Source organism: Dermacentor albipictus, unplaced genomic scaffold (assembly GCF_038994185.2).
Source record: "Dermacentor albipictus isolate Rhodes 1998 colony unplaced genomic scaffold, USDA_Dalb.pri_finalv2 scaffold_31, whole genome shotgun sequence".
Classification (NCBI taxonomy): domain Eukaryota; kingdom Metazoa; phylum Arthropoda; class Arachnida; order Ixodida; family Ixodidae; genus Dermacentor; species Dermacentor albipictus.
Window position 1 is genome coordinate 1575978 of NW_027225585.1, and position 22366 is coordinate 1598343.

Sequence of the window (22366 nt, forward strand, 5' to 3'; positions counted from 1 at the left end):
ATCAACGGCATAATTCTGGACGTTTCTGTACAAACATGCGAAATCGGCCATATTATTAGGCGCGTATCCTTTTGCACGACGTACATTCTCGTCTCCCATGAAGAATAAATCTAGCCGGAGCTGGTGAACATGTTTGCTCAAATTTATGAACATCAGATGGCTGAAACATGTGTCTGAAGCGAAACGGTATAGTCTGACCTCATTTTGTGGCACTAAATCCTACCACTCATACGGGACGAACAGGGATCACTAAAGAAGTCTTTTAGATTATTTTTCAGGTGCATTACTGTTCGCATAGAATTCACGCGGCTTCGTTTACCACCACCGCAGGAGCAGCGTCGGAATTCCTCACGATACGACTCACTTATTTCCTGGCCGGCACAGTTGCGTGTGGACTCTGCTGCCCTAAAAGATGCCTGAGATGACATATGGCCGGGTGACACTCGCCAATCCCTGACAGACCTCATTGAAGATCTGGTGTAGCTATTTTGCGCAAGTTGTGCATGAAGTATACGCTTAGTGTCTTTCTGCGCTTCAAAAGAGCGCTCTATTCAATGTCATTCCAGAGTATAGCAGATGTGCGCATGATCCGAGCTCATCTCGATATCACGTAGTACGCGACCGATCACCTGGCCACATGTGCGCTCGCTGTATATTGGGCACGTGCCGTTAACTACGCAAATACTCGCACACGACGTTGACCCGTAGATGAGAATTCATATACGGTACAATCCCTACAAGAAAAACCTCGTATGAAAATACAAAAAAATAAATGCGTACTCACGTGCAAGTTGGGAACAAGGCAAGACTTCGCAAGGCTGTCGATGGCGATGTCCGGGACTACAGTGTACTACAACGTGTCCGGGACGATAGACGATGGGAGAGAGAAAACTCAGGAACCTACGTTCTTTTGTAGTTCCGAAATTTCTTCGCTTCACTATGCGCCGCCTCTAGAATCGCCAGTACAAACTTAGATTACTATATCATGAATAACTGCTCATCATACGCAATGAAAACAAGCGCACCGGGAAGTGGGTTCGAGTCGCGCGGGACGCACCAGAATCGGAGAATGACAGAAACAAAAAGAAGTATAATAATCGTTGTATTAATCCGATCCACAATCCAGCTTTCCGTCGCGGCTTCGCTACGGTTCGTAGCTAGTGTAGGTGAATAGAACGCACCTAAGGAACGTTCGATTCACCTGCACCAGTTCACGAAGTGCTGCACCTCGCCATTCGTTACAAAAGGTGCAGAAAAAGCGCAGAGCTGATTTGCGATTATGTTGTGCCCTGTCTACGCTCTCGGTTGTCGGCGCCGGCTTCGTGCACGCTTGTACAGGTGCGGAGCAGCGGCGCAGCAGACGACATAGCACATATGCGCAAGCGCCGTTAAAAGCCCGCTTACGGGCATCTGCCGTGTCTACACAAGCTCGGATGTATGAACGCCTCAGCAGCTGCTCATACCAGACGTTCAGGACCTTTCAAACTTACGCACTCAGTGCACAGTAGTCGGACAGAACGCCTGCGCCGCGTCTGCACCTTGTCATTCGTTTCAGTGTCACGCTGTGCCTGCACCGCAGAAATGGAGCTCCGAACTTCTCGTGAATCGATGCGAACTGGTTCACAGTGGTGCGGGCGAATCAAATGGACCTTTAGCACGAACGGACGAAGGACCGTTCGATTCTATTCAGCTCATGTGGTAGCTGCTCGGGTGCTCCTTGCTGTGACTGACTGACTGCCCCACTGCGCTGCTGCTGTCCACGCCTTTGCCTCCCTGTCATTTTGCGTTTCTTGGTACGGGTTGCAGCGATGCGGCTTGGGCTTCTGACTCATCCCTTTCGCACACCATGTCTTCCAAGTGGTGAAAATATAGAGTCGTAAGAAAGGAATACGGCAATACATTGAATGAACTAGGACTCGCGCGGCTTGTTGCTGGGCCTTCATCGGGCTCCCTGTCCAACAGCAGAGCTGCAAGCACCACCTTTACGGCCAGTGCTCGCGTAGCGCCACTTTCGCCTCCGAAGCTGGGTAGCAGCAGGCAATCGGGAAATTCCATTTCGATGGACGACGGGGGTGAGCCTCCACTCAAACTGTTGAACGAGCAGTCGGAAAGCGAAGCCCTAGTCAACAGCGTCTGCGGACAAGGTGCACCTTTCGTTGAATAATTTCAATCAGAAATTGTGCGTATGTCTTCACGTGAGCACAGCGACTCTGATAGTAGCTCAAGTGACAAAAGTAGTCTCCAATGTAGCAAATCTTGGGATGAGTCTGATGACTGTGTTGCTTCAGACAAGTGCACGGGGTCATATGAGGGAATAGCGCTCACTTGTAGCGCAGCGCTGTCTCATGTATCTCCTGAACAAATGTCAGCAAGTGAAGAGTTTACTGTCATTGCTTCCAATCATAATATGACTCATGTATGCAATAATGACGTCCTCGATTTCTGCCGTTGAAGAGGCATCTCTCACCTTCCAAAGGATGCTACGACAGCTTTGAGAACTGAGCGCAAAGCTCAGGTGGAGCGAAATGGGTATTTTGTGCACTTTGACCTTGGAGCAGGAGTTCGTCAAGTGTTGCCGCCGGGGCAAGGAGTTCCAAGTGAACTGAAGCTAGAGTGCAACATCGATGGAGTCCCTCTTTACAGAGGTAGCCAGCTTGCCTTTTGGCCCATTTTGTGCGGCATTATAAATGTGGAGGCCTCACTACCATTTGTTGTAAGTGTGTATTGTGGTGCAAGGAAGCCACCATGTCTGCAGGATTATCTGGAGCCATTTGTGCGAGAGGTCTCAGAGCTTGCGTCTCAGGGGTAAAGCATAGGAGATGTTGAAATGCAGGTGAGCATTGAAGCCATGGTGTGCAATGCTCCAGCAAGGAGCTACGTGAAATGTATTGTTGGCCACACTGGCTATTATGGGTGTGAGCGATGCAACCAAAAAGGGCAGCACATTGAAAACAGGGTGAAATTGCCCAAACTGCACGCACAAACAAGAACGAATGCAACATTTCAATTTCAAGAGAGCAAGTGCCACCATTCTGGTTTTTCTGTATTCCTATCACTTGATGTTGACATGATTGCATTTTCCCCATCTGAATACATGCACCTCGTTTGCCTGGGAGTCATGCGACGACTCTTAAAGAATTGGATATGCCAAGGCCACGGTAACAGATTGAGCAGACTGTATCGTTGCCAACTAAATGAAAGCCTGCGAGAGGTTTCCAAAGCATTTCCAACACATTTCCAGCGAAAGCCAAAGGGTACAGAAGAACTTGATAGTTGTAAGGCAACAGAGTTTCGAACATTCCTCCTTTATGTGGGGCCTGTTGTCCTAACGCCTCTTCTGCGTCCCTCCCACTACAAGCATTTTCTAATGTTTCATGTAGCTATCAGAATTTTCGCATCACCTCAGCACTACTGTGAGTACAGTGATTTTGCCAAAGATGTACTGAGGTACTTTGTTCAAGAGATTAGTGAGCTATGCGGACAAAACCAGCTTGTGCACAATGTGCACTCACTTATTGACCTTGCTCACCAGTGCCGGGACCATGGCCCATTAGATCAGTTTAGTGGATTCCCTTTTGAAAGCTACCTTGGACGATTGAAGAAGTTGCTGCGATCCTCCAACAAGCCACTTTCACAGCTAAGTAGGAGAATTTCCGAACTGAGGCACTCGCCCAAGAACCAAGTCGAGCAGAAAATGCAACGTTTGAAGCCTGGAGACTGCTTCCTGATTGACAGTGCTGTTGTGGTTGTTCTGGAAATAATGGGAGACCACTTCAAGGGTGGGATTTTACCAAGTGCCAGGGACTTTTTGAACCTTACACTCAAGTAGTCTAGGTTGAATATTTGGCGCAGCGACACCTTAAGTAATAGAAATAAGGTCTGGCTTTTTGATTACCTCCGGAATACTGCTCACTGACTGAGGCTTAACTACAAGCAAGGAAATGTTCTTCCTCTTTTGCACTTTCACTGAAGCTATCAGTGGCCGATGGAATTATATTAACCCAAACTGCCGTAGCCAGTCAACTGACTGGAATATTGCTAGGCCTACAATGGCCACAATGCCTGTTCTATATGAGGCCGATAGTTGGGCTAGTTGGAATTCAAAGACAGACATTTTCAAAGAAAAGTTGCCCTTTTGTCTCTGCACCTCTTTTCACTTTTCTTATGTGCTGGAACATGTCCTTGTCTGTTCTATTTATTTGTCGCGAATCACCTATTGAAACCATGTTCAAGCTATCTTCTTCAAGCATCTTGTCACTAATACAGTCATTAGCACTTTTGTCCAGAGTGCTTAAATGGCATCCTTTGGCCTGCACAGGTGGCATTTGGTGGTAACACTGGATTTGGGGTAGCTTACAACTGTGTATGGACTGTTGCACTGATGGTACTTCCCTAATCTTTCTCCTCACAGGCCTTCGTGTATTCCGCAACTGCAACTTCCTGAAGGCACTGCACTGTCACTGAGCAAAAGCAGAGATAACACATTGCAAAAATTTCATGAGCACACGCCAGGACGTGTTATCTTGAGTTTTGTTCCATGGCGCCTTCACACGCTACAGTTACCGAAGCCAGAGTGACCAGTAAAGTGAAAAAGATTAAGGCAGCAGTGATCAGTACAGCGGTGCAAGTCCCTATCCAAAGATAAAGCTGCAAGCTCCCGCTTTGACGGCTGCACTTGCAGAGCACCACTTTCGCCTCTGAAGCCGGGAAGCAGCAGACGATCACAAAGTCCATCATATCAGTGCAGCAGCGTGTTCTGAGATGTAAGGTATCTAGATCCAGGTGTTATCGGTAAATGTCACCCAAGCAGGATTAAGCATGCCGTTCAAGCACTTAAGCATGCTGATAACTGCACAACCCGGACAAATTGCATTTCAAGCCACCAAGGTTGGAACAAACCCAGCTTTCATTTTTGCTCCTGATGCGTTTTCACCATATCAGGCTCGTACTGCCGTGTCTCTTGAGAAGTCACCGCTCTCACTGGGGCACATCACAACCTCCACGACTTGGGTTTTGATTGACACAGCAGAGCATCTGAGCCATCCAGTTCTGCAACACAGAATCCAGCTGAGCCTGCACCTAACTTGCTGAAACTGTACTTGTGCCTTTGATACCTGCAGTTTCTACGTGTTGATGTGCACTTCACCTGGAACAAGCTGCAGCACGGAACACTAAACGGCCCTTTTCGGGACCACCCAAACTATGACTGGTGGGGACGTGGCAGCTCCTACTCTGCTCTCCCTGACCCTCTAGAAAATTAGTATGTAGTTACGTATGTGTGTGTGCAAATAGAATATCATTTGGAACCTTGGGAAGTCTTTCTGGAAAAAATATATACAAAGAACAGTCTTTCTTTTCTAGAATAAACAGAAGGAAAGAGCGAGAGAATAAACAAAACATCTATTTAGTAGTCATAGGAAATGCTGCTATGGAATGAAACGAAATAAAGAAAACATAACTAGGCAACGTGAAATGAGCTAAAAACCAAATGTTTCCAGATTTGTGCGACAATGACAGTAACAGAGCAACATGACAATGTAATGCCACTTGAGACTTCATCTGGGCAAGTGTTGAGTCTCTTTTAAATGTTGTTGCAGTCAGGTTAAGCTTTCTAGTGCTATGCGGTAGCAGAAGCTTGATGTGGGTGAGTTGGTTATGCATACTTGATGAAATGCGCGCTACGAAGACGCGGACGAAAGAACACATGTACGACAGACAAGGCGCTACTTCCAACTAAATGTTTTTTGAAGAAACACAACTTTAAATAGATGCAACCAAGAATGGCCCAACGTGACATCACGACCTCCCTATCTCTTCAGAAAAGCTATCTTTTTTTCAGTAGGCGTCACTGAAGGGCAACTTATGCACGTGCCCTCGGCCTTTGCAATGTAAAATCTTCCAATATTTCACGTTCTAGACCATCTCTAGACCATGCCAGAAACCTGGTGTCGCGAAGATACGGACGGCAATTGTGACGTTTACAGTGTTCCGCCAGATGGCCCCCCGCATTGTTATTTACGGCCCAATTGTGCTCACGCACCCTTTCATTCAAACACCGTCCGGTTTGCCCGATATAAACCTGTTGGCAACTTAGGGATATCTCGTATACGACATTACTTTTGCAAGCAGTGTACGGCGCTGCACGTTTCTTAGAGCATGGTTCGGGTTTTGCTTTTCTCATCATAGGGCATATGTTGGCCAGCTTACATGGTGCACTGAAGAGAAGATTGATGCTGTGCCTTTGTGCCACCTTCTTGAGGTTGTGGGATACCCTGTGCCAATAGGGAATCACGTGTAATCTCTTCTTATCAAATGGCTTTTTTGTGTTAGTACCCTCTCTTGCCTGTTTGATCTTTTGAAGAAGCTTGTCGCAAACGCTAGAGATCAGTAGTGAAGGGAAACCGGCTAGGCGTAGCCTTGAAACTTGGTTATTGAAACTGATTTCTATTTTGTGGTTGCAAGATTTGTTTAGCGCTTCTTTCAGACAAGTCATTGCAACCCCTCGTTTTACTAGCTTGGAATGCGCAGTGTCGTATGACATTAGCTGCTTGTTCAACCTGGGCTGGTATTCGAAACAGACATGCGTGTTCAGCAGAGTGAGATTGAGGTCCAGAAAGCGAATGCTGTTGTCATAAGGCCCTTCGCACGTGAAGTTTAGAGCATCCGATGCAGTCCTAAATGTGTTAATTATCGATTCTACAGTGTCATCTAGCCTAGACCCTGGAACGTCGTTAACAACCACGAGGTAGTCATCGACATACCTCATTATAGAGGGAGCACATGATTGATTCAGAATGCTGTTTACACACTTGTCAAAGCTGCTGAGAAAGATGTCTGAAAGAATTGGAGCGAGCGACGAACCAATGCAAATGCCCTTGCGTTGTACATAGTGTTGGTTTTTGAAACTAATGACAGTGGAATGAAGGTAAAAGCTTAACAGTTCTAAAAACTGGCCACTAATCACTCCGGTTGCACAACTGAACCTAACTTCACCAAAGTCTTCGATTTTGTTCCTAACGGCACTGAGCACTCCGTCATGAGGAATCGCATAATACAGGTCTTCAACGTCCAGTGAAAACGCGTACACGTTGCTCCAAGTTCCTTGTTCTAAAGTCAGCATGACTTCTCTAGAGCTCCGCACTAGGAAAGGGTCATCTAGGGGTAACTGGCATAAATGGCGCTTCAGGTAGTGCCCTACTTCCATCTGCCATGTCTTCTTCTCAGAAACAATAGCCCTAAAGGGGCAATCAGGTTTGTGGGTCTTGCCGGAGAAAAATACTTCCAAGACGCCTACCTCAGCCCGGTTCGTCGCCATCCGAAGAGCTTCCAGGTTGAAGTTCTCAAGCAACTTGATCGCTTTGGCTTTTTGCTTTTTGTGGTTGAAATCCACGGCCTTGAAATTCTTCTCAATCGCGCTGATGGCCCTCTCTCCGTAGGCGCCTTTAGGAAAGGATGACGAAGCCATCCTCCTTGTCCGCCTGTACTGCGACGAGGTCATTTTGCTGTAGGAAGCCCGTTAACTTCTTGAAGGGTGGTTTAGGGGTGGTTTTTGAATGCACGGTCCGAAGAAGGGTATCCACTGCGTCACTGGTGGCTCGATCCCGCTCCGCCTCGCCAGCGCAGTTTCCTATTCGCCGGGCCGTAGCGAGCAGCTGGTGCTTCTTGGACGGTGGCTCAAAGCTGTATTTCGTTCGTTTTTGAAGTAGACCCCTAACGTCGTCTGGGAGCACAACATCACCGAGTGTGTCGCTTTAGTTGGCTGATTGTTTCGCCGACTTCGCTTTGTAAGGCCTATTTATGACCTTTGCCAAAGGAATTCAGTCACTTGTTTGGCAGTCCTCTTGGACTGGGCGAATTCCCGGCCGCCTACAACCTGATCCTTGCTTTCGTTGCACAGGACCCAAAGCCAGTCGTTGTACCTACGTACCTGCCGCCCTTTCTCAGACTTCATTATCCTGTACATCCTTTTGACTTGTCCCCAAGAAGGTTCCAGGCCACCCAGGAAGACTTGAACTTCGGGAGCAACTATTCCCTGTTTGAGGTAGTATGTCACTATCCGTGACTGACAGGAGTTGATTGCGATGAGGTTGATGCACGTGGCGATGGGACATGGTTGAACTTGTGAAGACAGGAAAGAACCCAATGTAGAAGAAATCTGAATAAGCAGAAGCTTGATGTGGGTGAGAAACCGCCTAGCCGGTTTCCCTTCACTACTGATCTCTAGCGTTTGCGACAAGCTTCTTCAAAAGATCAAACAGGCAAGAGAGGGTACTAACACAAAAAAGCCATTTGATAAGAAGAGATTACACGCGATTCCCTATTGGCACAGGGTATCCCACAACCTCAAGAAGGTGGCACAAAGGCACAGCATCAATCTTCTCTTCAGTGCACCATGTAAGCTGGCCAAGATATGCCCTATGATGACAAAAGCAAAACCCGAACCATGCTCTAAGAAACATGCAGCGCCGTACACTGCTTGCAAAAGTAATGTCGTATACGAGATACCCCTAAGTTGCCAACAGGTTTATATCGGGCAAACCGGACGGTGTTTGGGCCGCAAATAACAATGCGGGGGGCCATCTGGCGGAACACTGTAAACGTCACAATTGCCGTCCGTATCTTCGCGACACCAGGTTTCTGGCATGGTCTAGAGATAGACTAGAACGGGAGATATTGGAAGCCTTTTACATTGCTAAGGCCCAGGGCACGTGCATTAGTTGCCCTTCAGTGACGCTTACTGAAAAAGAGATAGCTTTTCTGAAGAGATAGGGAGGTCGTGATGTCACGTTGGGCCATTCTTGGTTGCATCTATTTAAAGTTGTGTTTCTTCAAAAAACATTTAGTTGGAAGTAGCGCCTTGTCTGTCGTACATGTGTTCTTTCGTCCGCGTCTTCGTAGCGCTCATTTCATCAAGTAGTGCTATGCGCCCTGTTCTTGCAAGCTTAAACTCTCAAAACTATGGGTTAAACTCCTGCAACCAGCAGGTTTTGAATACAGCTGCCTTTTTTTAGAAAACAAAGCACCATGAAATTCAGGAAGACGCAAGCAAAGCAAGTGACAGAACAGAAGCTGGACTTCCAAATGTTAGTTTACCTTCATAATACCCAGCATAAAATTTTTAATATGCCGAGTTTGGTTCCTCAAAATGCCAATTTAAGTGTGGGAAAGTTTATGTGAAATTCACTCTAGCTTCTTAGAGACCGCGAACCTAAGATTTGATTGTGGATAGCTCAGATAACCTATAATAGTTACGAAGTTGTAAATAGGGTGCGTCTGCACTCACCTACACAAGATTCAAACGTTATTCTAAATGTCTGCATTATTTCTCAGTGAGCATACCTGATGGAATGCTTGCACATCTAGAATAGTGTTTCTTAAGTATGTTTCCAAAAGCTCAATTTCAAGAGTTGTGCATGCTTTTCCTATCTGATACACACAATTGAAACTGGAAGTAACAAATAAAGAGCGCAGGTAAGTGGTCACCTGTGTGTCCATGGGCAGTTCACGCATTCTAGCATTGACGCGCTTACCAATCTGGAGGATGTGGACTCTGCCATATGTCAAAGGGTCCTGCAAAGGATTTTTGTGGCATGTGAACTCTGTGGCATATTTTGACATGCAGACATCCTTGAATTGGTTGCCAAATGGTTACAGAAGCCATTAAGCATGCTGTGTGCAGAAAACAGCAGATTCACATTATGCCCCTTCTCTGCTTTCTTATGTAAAATGCACAAACATGAGATAATCTTCTGTTTAGTCGCCGCTCTGTCATGATCACCTTGTTAAGTATATATTGCTGCCTATCTCACTTTTTTGCGTTCACTGTGACACCACAGCAGTTGCACTAGTGACGCTCATCAGCTTCAGGCCAACAAATTTCTTGCTGACCGCTTAACTCGTTTGAGTGAATGCAGCACTCTTCCCAAGCGTTAATAACAACATGCCTAGTAGAAAAATGAACTGCTACAAGGCACAGCAACTGAGTTTACTAAAGCATGCCTAGATTCCAACACGTGCAATCCCCATCAGGCTTAGCCCAAGCAATAGAGCAGGTTAGTGATTTTCAGCCCCTCACCTATCTATTCTTCACACCTTAACTGCAGCAGTTCTAGCTGCTTCTATACATGCGAAAAGATAGCACCAACACATTATATAGATCTGCATCTGCATCCATGCATGCAGCATGAACATCGTCACTGGAGCAGCCTTTTGGTGCGGTGCTAGCATAATGGCAGCAAGATTTTATTACACACTCAATTTTACATTATCTTCAGCTGTGCCGGGGAAGCCGAGACATGGCCCCATTACTGAATCCGTGATTCCTCGCGGCGCGTTCTTATATCTGTCATGCACGTGTTGTTTTCCACATGACGCCAATTACGAATAAAGCTTATAAGTTTAACCACTGCCTCCCACCACATCAAAGGTGCACTAAAAAGCAAAAATAAATCATCTTGCACTCGTAAAGTATTCTATCATACTTTTTTCATTCCTTTGGCAGGAACAGATTCACTTTTACATCAGAATATACAGGCCAAATGTTTTTATTTCTTTTCTTGTCGTCACATCGATATGTATGAACGATATCAGTCTTCTCTCATCTTCGGGATTAGGCGTGCCAGCTTAAAAGGGGCTGAAAGACAAGGGGGACTCCAAACCTGCCTGCCACCTTCCTTAGGTTGTGAGCGACCCTGTGAATATATGGCACCACTTCAGGTCTTACGGCCATAGTAGTCGTCCTCACCTTTGCTTTTCCCCTAGATCCTTTTACCTTCTGCAGAAGGGTTTCCACCACTGGCGTTACCATCGAGTCAGGGACCCCTGCCGTCTTAAGACGGGAAATCTGATTGTCAAAGGCAAGCTGCATCTTGTGCACACACGATTTGCGGAGAGCCGATTCTAAGCAGAATTGGCTCTCCGCAAATCGTGTGTGCACAAGATGCAGCTTGCCTTTGACGGCAGGGTTCCCTGACTCGATGGTAACGCCAGTGATGGAAACCCGCCTGCAGAACGTAAAAGGATCTAGGGGCAAAGGAAGGGTGAGGATGACTACTACGGCCGTAAGACCTGAAGTGGTGCCGTATATTCACAAGGTCGCTCGCAACCTAAGCAAGGTGGCAGTCAGGTTTGGAGTCCCCCTTGTCTTTTCAGCCCCTTTTAAGCTGGCATGGCTCTGCCCCCGCACCTCCCGTGATCCTAAAGGAAGGCAAGGTTGTGGCAAGAACCACACCAAGCCGTATGCGAAATGCAATGTAGGAGTTGTGTACGAAACCCCCCTGGCGTGTGGCAAGTCCTACAAAGGGCAGACTGGATGGTGCCTGAATGATCGAGCCACGGAACATGAACAAAAGTTAAGGAGAGATGAATTGGCGAGCTCACCTGCGCACTGCAATGCCTGTCGCTGTATACCTCTTTTTGAGGAGATAAAGATTATGGGGAGAAGCCATGATCAGACTACACGTGAACTGATGGAGGCTTATGACAGAAGGCAGGAAACACACAGGACAGCGCTGAACTCACAACTAACTTTATTCGAAGGCATACACACACTTATGTACACAACTCATCGCCACGTGCTCTCCCGTCCATGGCGTCATTATCAGTGCGTAGGCAAAAAACACGAAACACCATTTAATCTAATGCTAGTTTATGAAGTATGATAGTAAGTTGGTTATGATGGAGGCTTATCACATAAAAAAGAAAGGCCAAGACTGTGTTAGCGATACCTCCTATAGGTTGTATCAATCGGAAATAGATTTTTTTTGATAATTGGTTGCCACGCTAAGCTGATGTGTATTCTTGTTTGCTGCGATCTGCGCATGTTATATTTGCCTATATATGCCCACGGGCTGCTGTGAATAAAACAGTTGAAAGTTACCCCCCGTGCTGTTTCTGTGTTCTCTCCCTCTGTCCCCGTCTTTATTTGCAGTCAATATGATATCTAGTACACTTCCTTGGGGCACGCCCGATGTCACTGGAAGTAACGTGGGAGAGATGCCACCAATATCCACAAACTGTGTTCGATTTTGTAGGTAGGAAGCAATCCAGTTTACTAAGGTCAAGGGCACGCCTAATAATTTCAGTTTTTCAAGAAGTTTATTATGGGGAACTTTATCAAACGCTTTGCTGAAGTCTAAAAAAAGTATGTCCAGTTGTCCAGATTTATCTAATACGGAACTCAAGTTATGGATAGCAGTAACCAACTGCGTGACAGTTGAAAAACCTTTCCTGAAGCCGTGTTGAAATGGAGACAAGCATCCTTTAGAGTTTAATATTTCAAGTATGTGGTTAGCGATAACGTGTTCGATTAGTTTGCAGCAGCTACTCGTAAAAGAAATCGGACGGTAATTGCTTAAGCACGCACGGTCCCCTTTTTTATGCACAGGCACAACTTTGGCTGTTAGCCAGTCGGGGGGCAATGGAGAAGACGATAAGGATAAACAGAAAATGTTTGTTAAGAAATGAGCTAATGATTCAGCATAACGGCGTAAGAAGGCGTTTGGTATGTCATCTGGACCATGCGAACTTTTGGTATCTAACCGGAGTAGGGATTCAATAATGCCTTCGTAGGATACAGTGATTGATCCTTCAGGTGGAAGGTCAAACACATGTTCATTGGCACTTTCTTCCGAAAATACAGAATGAAAGTAGGCATTGAAATGCGTAGCAATTGATTGAGGACACGTAATCACGTTGTTATGCACAGTGATTTGATTTATTTGCTTGTGGGAAGCTCGAAGGTGATCCCAAAAGTTATGGGGACTATTTCATATAAATTGTGGAAGACTCTCTGTAAATTATTGTTTTTTTGCTGATTTATTGCTAGAAGAAAGCTCTTCTGCTAAAATAGCTAACTGACTAGAACTGGCGTTCTTAGCTTTTTTTAGCTGTTTAAGCCTTCGTTTTAGGGGACGGCAGCACGGCAGCGGCAATGGCGCATAACCACACATGGCTTGTCTTGCAGATTCTGTCGCTTATCGTCAGCAGTGCGGAGCCCAGTTCAGCAACGGCAGACGCCACCTGGATGAGCCAGTTGGATCAAGCAGCAATGACATCGGCAACGGACAGCGGGCATATAAAGCCAACACTTCACTCGGCTACCTTCAGTGGGGGCGGCAGCACGGCAGCGGCAATGGCGCATAACCACGCATGGCTTGTCTTGCAGATTCTGCCGCTCATCGTCAGCAGTGTGGAGCCCAGTTCAGCAACGGTGGACGTCACCTGGATGAGCCAGTTGGATCAAGCAGCAGTGACATCGGCAACGGACAGCGGGCATATAAAGCCAACACTTCACTCGGCTACCTTCAGTGGGGGCGGCAGCACGTCAGCGGCAATGGCGCATAACCACGCATGGCTTGTCTTGCAGGTTGGTTATTACTCTCATGTATCAAGACTACTGTCAAATTGCCTATGTCTATTGGTGCTGCCGCTCCCTGTGAAGTGTTTTGAAGTTTTGAGCATGTGGTGGTTGGGTCTAAAGGTCTTGCTTTCCGGGGACGTTGAAACAAACCCTGGCCCAACTGTGGAAGAAATGCTGAAACAAATTTTGGATAAGCAAATTCAAATGGACAACAGGCTCACCAATTTGGAAGAGAGCCTAGTAAAAAATTACGAGTCAATGTGCTCGGGTGGAAATTCTAGAAAGAACGATTGAAGACGTTAAGCGTACAGTTCACTATCAGCAACAGTGACTAACTGAATTAGAAGACCGGGCACGACGGAATAATCTTATTGTATTTGGTGTTCCCGAGACTGAAAACGAAACCCGTGAAGATATCGAGCAGCAAGTTGTAAAAAAATATTTTTTCGAACAAACTTGGCTTTACGATTTCTTCAGTTGAAAGAATACATAGGCTTGGTCAAAAGAAAGAATCGCGCAATAGACCTGTTATCCTAAAATTGTACGATTACAATGAAAAGGTGGCAATCTTTAAAAAATTGCAAAAAACTCAAAGGAACCAAAATTAGTGTTTCTGACGACTATTCGCCGGAAACAGTCGCAAAAAGAAGACTACTTTGGAAATCGGCTCAGAATGATAAACGCGATGGCGCAAAGGTCAGTCTTGTTCACGATAAGCTTTTTCATCAATAGCATTGCTTACACATGGGGACTTTGAGCAGACTGTGCGCATGAGACTGCGCAATGAACGACCCCTTGCCACCGAAAACGTTGACTGACAGGCAAGGCACCCCGAAATAAGGTTACTGAACATTAATGCACGGAGCATAGCGAATAAGGCAGAACAGCTTGAATACTTGTCATTGCTTTATGACGCAGAGCTCATTTCCATAACCGAAACGTGGTTGCACAGTGACGTCAAGGACGATGAGGTATTTCCAAGCACTTACAATGTAATCCGCAAAGATAGAGCAACACAAGGCGGTGGCGTGGCGCTTCTAGTGAAGAAACCACTCAGATATGAAACTGTGCCATCCTTAAACGGGCATGAAAGTGTGTGGTGCAAACCATTTCTTGGCAATACCATTTCGCTAGTTGGCGTTATCTATAGAGCCCCCGGAAACCCTGTTGAATTTTTGTATGCGCTTGACCAGCATTTAAATAACATAAGGAATTACAGAAGTAGAATTATTTTAACAGCGGATTTTAATTTACCAGGTGTCGATTGGGATGCGAGAATTACGGGGCCAGTGGGAAAGCCTAGCACTGATATAATGTTAGAGATTATGCTTAAGCATAACTTTGTTCAGGTAGTTGATGAGCCGACCAGGACACAGGGGCAAAACCAATCTACGCTGGATTTGTTATTTTTGACTAACGGAACATTTATTTATAATTTCGACATTGAGGAAGGCATATCAGATCATAAAACAGTAGTAGCAACTTTAATTATAGGAAACACGCAATTAGAAAAGAATCCCTCTGTATATGTGTATAATTTTAACCGGGCTGACGACACGTCGGTTATCGACTACTTAGAACGAGCTCTTGATAATATGCCGGTTGATAATTACATAAATAGGGTTTGGAGATACTTTGTATCAGCTGGTCGCGCCTGTTTAGAAAAATATGTGCCCAAGAAAAGCAAGCGCATAGGAAAACCCAGTCCATGGGTAACTAGAAACATTATTCATTTGAAGCGGCGACTGAATCGTGCACGTAGAAGGATGCCAAGGCAATGTGCAGAAATAGCCAGTCTCAGTAGACAAGTTAGAAAGGAATTAAAAGACGCAAAGGCGGCATTTTTTTCAACAACACTGATCGATTACCTGCAAAACTCACCTCACAAATTCTGGAATTACTTATCTGGTTCTACGTGCAACATTATTGAAATTAAGGTAGACGGAAATGTCTGCACTAAACCAGCTTTGATCGCACAGGCTTTTAAAAATATGTTTAACTCTGTGTTTACACCTGGCAGTAATAGGCACCCCATAAATGCGAGCGATGGTTTGTTGTTGTGTGAAGATAGAAATGAAATTGTACTCTCTCGAGAAGGCATTCTAGCATTGTTGCTAAAACTGGATACCAAAAAATCTTGTGGCCCCGATGAGATACCCAATGAGTTTTTAAGGCGTTATTGTGAATGGATATCGCATTTTTTGTTTAGAATTTTTGCAATATCATTCCGTATCGGAGGCGTGCCAAAAGATTGGCTCCTTGCACGCATCGTACCTATATTTAAAGCGGGCAATAAATTATTGACGGAAAACTACCGGCCTATTTCCATTACATGCTCCGCGAGTAAAATGTTGGAACACATAATATCGAAACATCTGGTTGAATATATAGAAAAGAACAACTTATTCTACAGTAAGCAGCATGGCTTTCGCCAACGTCTGTCAACGGTGACGCAGCTTTTTGAGGTGTCTCATGCTTTCGGTGTCGCAATTAACAACAACGCACAAATTGATGTTATAGCAATTGATTTTTCGAAGGCTTTTGACCGGGTCTTTCACATAAAGCTTACTGAGAAATTGTATAAACTTGGAGTCAATACACAAATTGTGAAATGGATACATGCGTACCTTACAAATAGAAAGCAATATGTTCAAATAGCAGGCGAACGATCATCCTCATTACCTGTTTTGTCCGGTGTGCCACAGGGTTCGGTTTTAGGACCAATTCTGTTTCTATTATATGTCAATGACATTGCTAATGACTTGCATCTTAACATTGAACTGCGTCTATTTGCGGATGATTGCCTTATTTACTGTCGCGTTAAGAATATCCAGGATCAAATGTTGTTGAACGAAAGCTTGCAAAGAATTTATGACTGGTGTGTTACGTGGGACATGAAAATTAATTTCGATAAATCAGCTTACATGACTGTATCTAACAAGAAAACCCCGTTGCTTTTTTCTTACAAAATAAATAATAGCCCACTTCAACATGTTAGTAAGCTTAAGTATCTCGGGGTTACAATCACGCACAATATGAATTGGAACGCACACATCGAAAAGGTATGTGGTTCTGCTCAACGCAAACTCGGTTTGTTAAGCCGAAAGTTGAAAGATGCTACACCCGAGGTAAAGCTCAAGGCGTACAAAACAGTAGTACGGCCTACACTGGAATACGCATGTATAGTCTGGTATCCGCACCAAGTGGGCTTGATAAATAAACTGGAACGAATTCAAAGACTAGCTGTGAGGTTTATCTTCAATGCTTACCAAAGGACGCAGTCTGTAACTGCGTTATTATCTCGTGCCGGTTTGCCCGAACTGGCAACGCGCAGAAAAATAGCCAGGTTGAAATTCTTGTACCAAATGTATAACAATAAATTCAATTTGGACTCCAGACTATACTTGCGTCCCCCTGGACGAGTGTCCCCACGTACAGGTCACCCTCATGTTGTAATGCCCTATGTGCCGCGTGTTGATGCCTTCAAATTTTCCTTTCTTGTGAAAACTATAGTTGATTGGAACAAACTTGACGCAGATGTATTTATTGAAACGCCCACAACTGAATTATTTGAGCGTAAACTGTCATGTGTTTGCTGAATGCATTGTTTGTTTATTGCGGAACTGGTGTTACGTGTTTGTGGAGAATTTTTTCCCCCACCCCTGTAACAGCCCGCAAGGGCTAACAGTATTGGAAATAAATAAATAAATAAATAAATAAATAAATAAATAAATAAATAAATAATGTGCCGATTAATCCACGGATTTGCTTTCTTTAAGCGCTTCTTCTTATCGGGTATAAGCTATTGATACAATATTTGCAGTGTTCCTTGAACGTGTTCCATAACTGTGTGACACGCGTTCCCTCTAAGCTTTCATAAGCCAATTCCCAGTAATCAAGGGTGGATTCATCCAGTGCTTTTGAATAATCTTTTACGTTCTTATGCTTTGCTTTTTCTATACGTCCGTGGACTACAGGTAAAGATACGACTACCAACTTGTGATCAGATATGCCGTCATGAACAGATACTGTGTAATCACAAAAAGAGCATTTTACGAACACCTAATCTAAGATTGGCTCAGTAGAACCATGTATTCTAGTTGGTTCGGTGACTATTTGCTGAAGGTTGTGGGACAACATTATATCATAGATAGCGTCAGCATTTTCAGAACATGCAAGGTTTTCGTTAGACCAGTTTATGGTTGGCAGATTGAAATCCCCTGCTAGTATCATTTTTTTTTATTTCTGTAGTTGAACAAAAAATCCTGCAGTTTATGCACATAGTCCCGATTTGAATTAGGGGGCCTATACAGTGCACATAAGATGAAAGTGTAGCCAAGATACGTGATTTTCAGAGCAAGGCTTTCATGGTTTTCTGGTGAATTTAGAACTATAGAGGAAACATTCGGTTTTAGCAAAATGGCTACGCCGCCTCCTCGTGACCCCCTATCACGCCTAAATACAGCGTATGGTAGAGGAAAGATGCAATCATTAGAGATATCACAGTGAAGCCAAGTCTCGATTATAACAACTATATCAGGGCTGTGAGTAAACAGAGCGATCTCCAGGGCAGTTGCCTCTTTCACTATGCTTTGGGCATTTATGTTTAAGATAACAAGCTCACGAAGAGCTGGGTTATCTAAGGTGGTCTGTCAATCAGAGTTACTAGAAGAGAGAGGAGAAAGGCTAATTCGTTGTTCAGCGTACATGCTGTTGCCGATTTTGAGCTTGTCATGAACGAGATAAGCCTTCCTTCCATCCTTCCTTTCGATTTTGCAAGATTCCCAGAGCACTTTTCGCTTTCTTAGTGTCTCCTTAGAATAAGCATTTTGTATGGAAAAAGCCGAACCTTTAAGTTTACTAAAATTTGCATACCGTGCGTTTTTTTCCATTAAAATCTTGGAAGAATGCGATTACAGGTCGGTTTGAGTTATTTGCTTTTCCTATTCTATGCATACGGGCAATGGATGACGTTGAGACACCAAGGTGTTTTTAAAGACATGTTTCACACGGAGTTTTTCAAGTTGTTTTTCAGTTGCCAGCAATCCGAAAGTGGTCATGCCTGTACGAAGGCGCTGAACCCATTGGCCCACTGGTAGTCGGTGCGGTAATTTTAGTCTCAGATTCTTTGCCTAAATATATCACTTGCGCCTTCGTCTTCATGTTCTTCCACAGCTGCCTCCATTGCCGCTCATTATGCTAGCAGTCCCGTGCAGCCCCTCCCTCTGAGTAAATGCTGATACCGCTGGCCCACTTCCATTCGGGGCGGTGACTTCACCTTCAAATTATTTGCCTCGATATATCACTTGCACCTTCATCATCGTGTTCTTCCACAGCTGTCTCCATGTACACTCATCATGCAAGCATTCCCATACTGCCCCCCACCACCCTCTGGGCAGGCGGTGACGTCACTGGACCAATGTCAGTCGGTGCGGTGATTTCAGTCCCAAATTCTTTGCCTCAGTATATCATTCGTGCATTCGCCGTTGTGTTGTTCCACAGCTCCCTCCGTGGCCGCTCATCATGCTACCAGTCCTGTACGGCCGCTACCTCCGCGAAGGCGCTGACCACACTGGCCCATTGCCAGTCAGTGCGGTGATTTCAGTCTCGAGTTCTTGGCCTCAATTTATCACTTGCGCCTTCGTCGTCGTCTTCTTCCGCAGATGGCTCCGCTGCCGCTCATCATGTCAGCATTCCCATACTGCCCACCTCCCACCCTCTGCGAAGGCGCTGACGCCTCTGGTCCGATGCCAGTTGGTGCGGTGATTTCAGTGTCGAATTCTTAGCCTTAATGAATCAAATGCGGCTGCGTCGCCGTGCTCTTCCACAGCTGCTTCGGTTATCATTCATCATGCTAGCAATCCCATGAGGCCCCTCCCCCTGAGTAGATGCTAATACCGCTGGCCCACTACCCGTTGGGGGGGGGGCGATTTTACTCTCAAATTCTTTGCCTCAATATATCACTTGCGCCTTCGTCATTGTGTTCTTCAACACATGGCTCCGTTGTTGCTCGTCATGCCAACTTCCCATACAGCCCCACCCTTAGCGAAGGTGCTGACGGCTACGCCACTGCCAGGGGCCGCGGTGATTTCAGTCTCCATTTCTTTGTCTCACTATATCGTGGCAGCTCATTATACCAGCACTCTCATGCGGCCCCACCCTCCGCTAAGGCGCTGACGCCACTGGCCCTCTCCCAGTCGTTGCGGTGATTTCCGTTTCAAAGTATTGGCCTCTCAATATATCACTCGCGCCTTGGTCGTCGTGCTGGCTCAGCTGGCTAAGGCCGGTCATCATGCTATGAGTCCCATTCGGCCCCTCCCTCTGCGAAGACGCCTCAATATATCACTAGCGCCTTCGTCGTCGCGTTCTCCCACAACTGGCTCCGCTGCCGCTCATCATGCAGCAGTCAGAGGCGGTCCCTCCCTCTGCAAAGGCGCTGACGCCACTTGCCCACTTCCAGTCGGTGCGGTGATTTCAGTCTTGAATTCATTCCCTCAGTGTATCACTCGCGCCTTCGTCGCCGTGTTTTTCCGCAGCTGGATTCATTGCCGCTCATCATGCCAGCATTCCCATACTGCCCCTCCATCTGAGAAGGCGCTGACACCACTGGCCCACTGCCAGTCAGTGCGTTGATTCTGGACTCAAATTTTTCGCCTCAATATATTGTCACGTGGTTGGGACGTCAAAGAACACAGTAGCAATACTGTGAAAGGTAAAAAACTAGCTTTCATTGGACGAACCTGTGCCCACAAAACAGGCTACACTTGCAGCGCAACGAGAGCGGCGAACACAGTCGGCGATCGTCGTAAATCTGGGTCGGTATAACGTAAAACTATTCCGTTTTGTTTCTATTGGCCGACACCGCTCGCTCATTGGTCGAATTTTTTGAGGCCGCGCCCATTTTTCCTGCCTGTCAAGCGACGTCAGGAATGCACAAAAACTGCCACGTCAAAGTGACGTTTACACACTCATTATGCTAAATTATGCCGAACAAACCCGGCAAATTCGTGGAATAACCGGTGAGTGTCCCGTTCCGTTTGGAACAGAAAAAAATGGCGGCCTTCGTGATTTGTTTGGCGGCGGCGGCGGCGGCTCGTCACTGCAGGCGCGGGAGGAGAGAGCCCGAGGATGCGTTTGACATGCCAGACGATCAGTTTCGGTGGCACTTTCGCCTGAAGAAAGAAACTGTGCGGTGGCTGTGCGACGAAGTGGCGGAGGAACTCGGAGGCGTGAGAACTTCAGCGCTGTCGGTGGAGCGGCAAGTGTTGTGCGCGTTGCGATTCTTCGCAACGGGCAGCTTTCAAGCCTCGGTAGGGAGCGAGGAGACGATCGGCGCGACCCAGCCTGCGGTCAGCAAGTGTGTGCGACGCGTGGCGGAGGCAATCGTCCACGCCGGGGCCCGCAACAAGTGGGTCCATTTCCCGAGGACGTCGGAGGAGAAGGCGGCCGTGAAGGAAGGGTTCCTTCGACGCGGCTCCATTCCCGGCGTCATCGGATGCGTGGACGGCAGCCTGATAGCCATCATCGCACCGAAGGCGAGCAGAAGCGGCATTCATGTGCCGCAAAGGCTACTACGCCCTCAACAAAATGTTCGTAAGTATCGTAATTTTTGTCTAATTGGCCCGTGATCGCAACGCGTGGCTTATGGCGCGCTCTCGTCAGATCTGCGACGCAGGCATGCGGATCCTCGCCATCGACCCTCTGCGACCGGGGTCAGACCACGACGCCCACGTCTGGAGAACTACGTGGTTGCGTCGTCGGTTCCTGGAGGCCGGCGAACACCTCCTCGGTGAGCAGCGGGAAAATTTTGTACAGTTGCAATTCTGGCAGCAAAGCGTGCTCGCGCCGTAAGAGAATATTGAAGCCCGAACCCCTTATGTTATAGTCAGGTTATTAAGTATAGGCGAGATGTAGAAATTTTCCAATGGTATCCGCACGAAACAAAGTGACAACACACCTTACTTTAAACTAATTTTTAATGTGAGTGTACAGTGCACACGTTGTCACATTCTTTTTTTACACTGACAGTCATTTGTGAATGAAGACTACACAAAGAGCTGCCTTGCTGCAAATAGGGATGCTATGTCCCAGCTATTGTTATCTGTGATCACAGCTGGGTCAGGTGCTCAGCCTGTATATTTCTTTATTGCAGCCTTTCTGTAGTAGGTGCATTTTACATGACCCATGCTTCGCCTACTAAACTTTGTGCAGATTTCATACCATTTTTATGATCCTGCAGGTGACAGCGGCTACCCCCTGGAACCATGGCTCCTGACCCCAGTCACAGGCCACCCTCCCATACACACTGCAGAAGGCAGGTACAACACTGCACATGCTGCCATGCGGTCCGTAGTGGAGCGGTGCATTGGGCTTCTGAAGAGCCGCTTTCGCTGCCTTCAGTGGTTACGCGCCCTCCACTACGAACCAGAGCGCGCTGCCAACATCGTTGCAGCATGTGCAGCGTTGCACAACTTGTGTCTTGATGAAGGTGACGCGTTGTTGGATGATGTTAGTGATGATAGCAGCAACAGCAGCAGTGACGATGAAAGTGGCAACCCCTCCCCACAGAGAGTTCCCCAAGTGAGGGCAGCACGCATGATGTACCTGAGAGGCTGTGCTGCCCGGGATAATGTTATTAGCTCATTTGGCACGACACGGCAGCAGCACCAGCGATACCTGCAAAGGGTGCGAAGGCGGCTGCGTCGACAGCAGCACCGACAGCAGCAATAAACATGTGCCTGACACTGCAGGCAGATGTTTATTACTGCTGTCTACACATCTAATAGAGAGCAGGAACCAATGTGAAGAAATGTGTGCAATTAGTGGATAGCGTGCTGCTTCTTTTATAGAATCTGCTCAATCATAACCAGCGTTTTCACGTGTCCTCTGCCTGTGAGCTGTCACTACCGGAGACGATTGCATCATTCCACTGTGACACTACATGAGAGCCTTTCATTTAGTACCTGTGGATAGAACACTTTGTGTTCATCAGCAGAATGTTGTAGC

The 22366-nt window shown here is 46.4% G+C and overlaps 2 pseudogenes; both read left to right on the forward strand.

Moving 5' to 3' along the window:
* Positions 1 to 2185: 2185 nt before the first annotated feature.
* On the forward strand, positions 2186 to 3970 carry LOC135909885 (uncharacterized; annotated as a pseudogene).
* A 16442-nt stretch (positions 3971 to 20412) lies between these two features.
* Positions 20413 to 22090, forward strand: LOC135909908 (putative nuclease HARBI1; annotated as a pseudogene).
* The last annotated feature ends 276 nt before the right edge of the window (positions 22091 to 22366 follow it).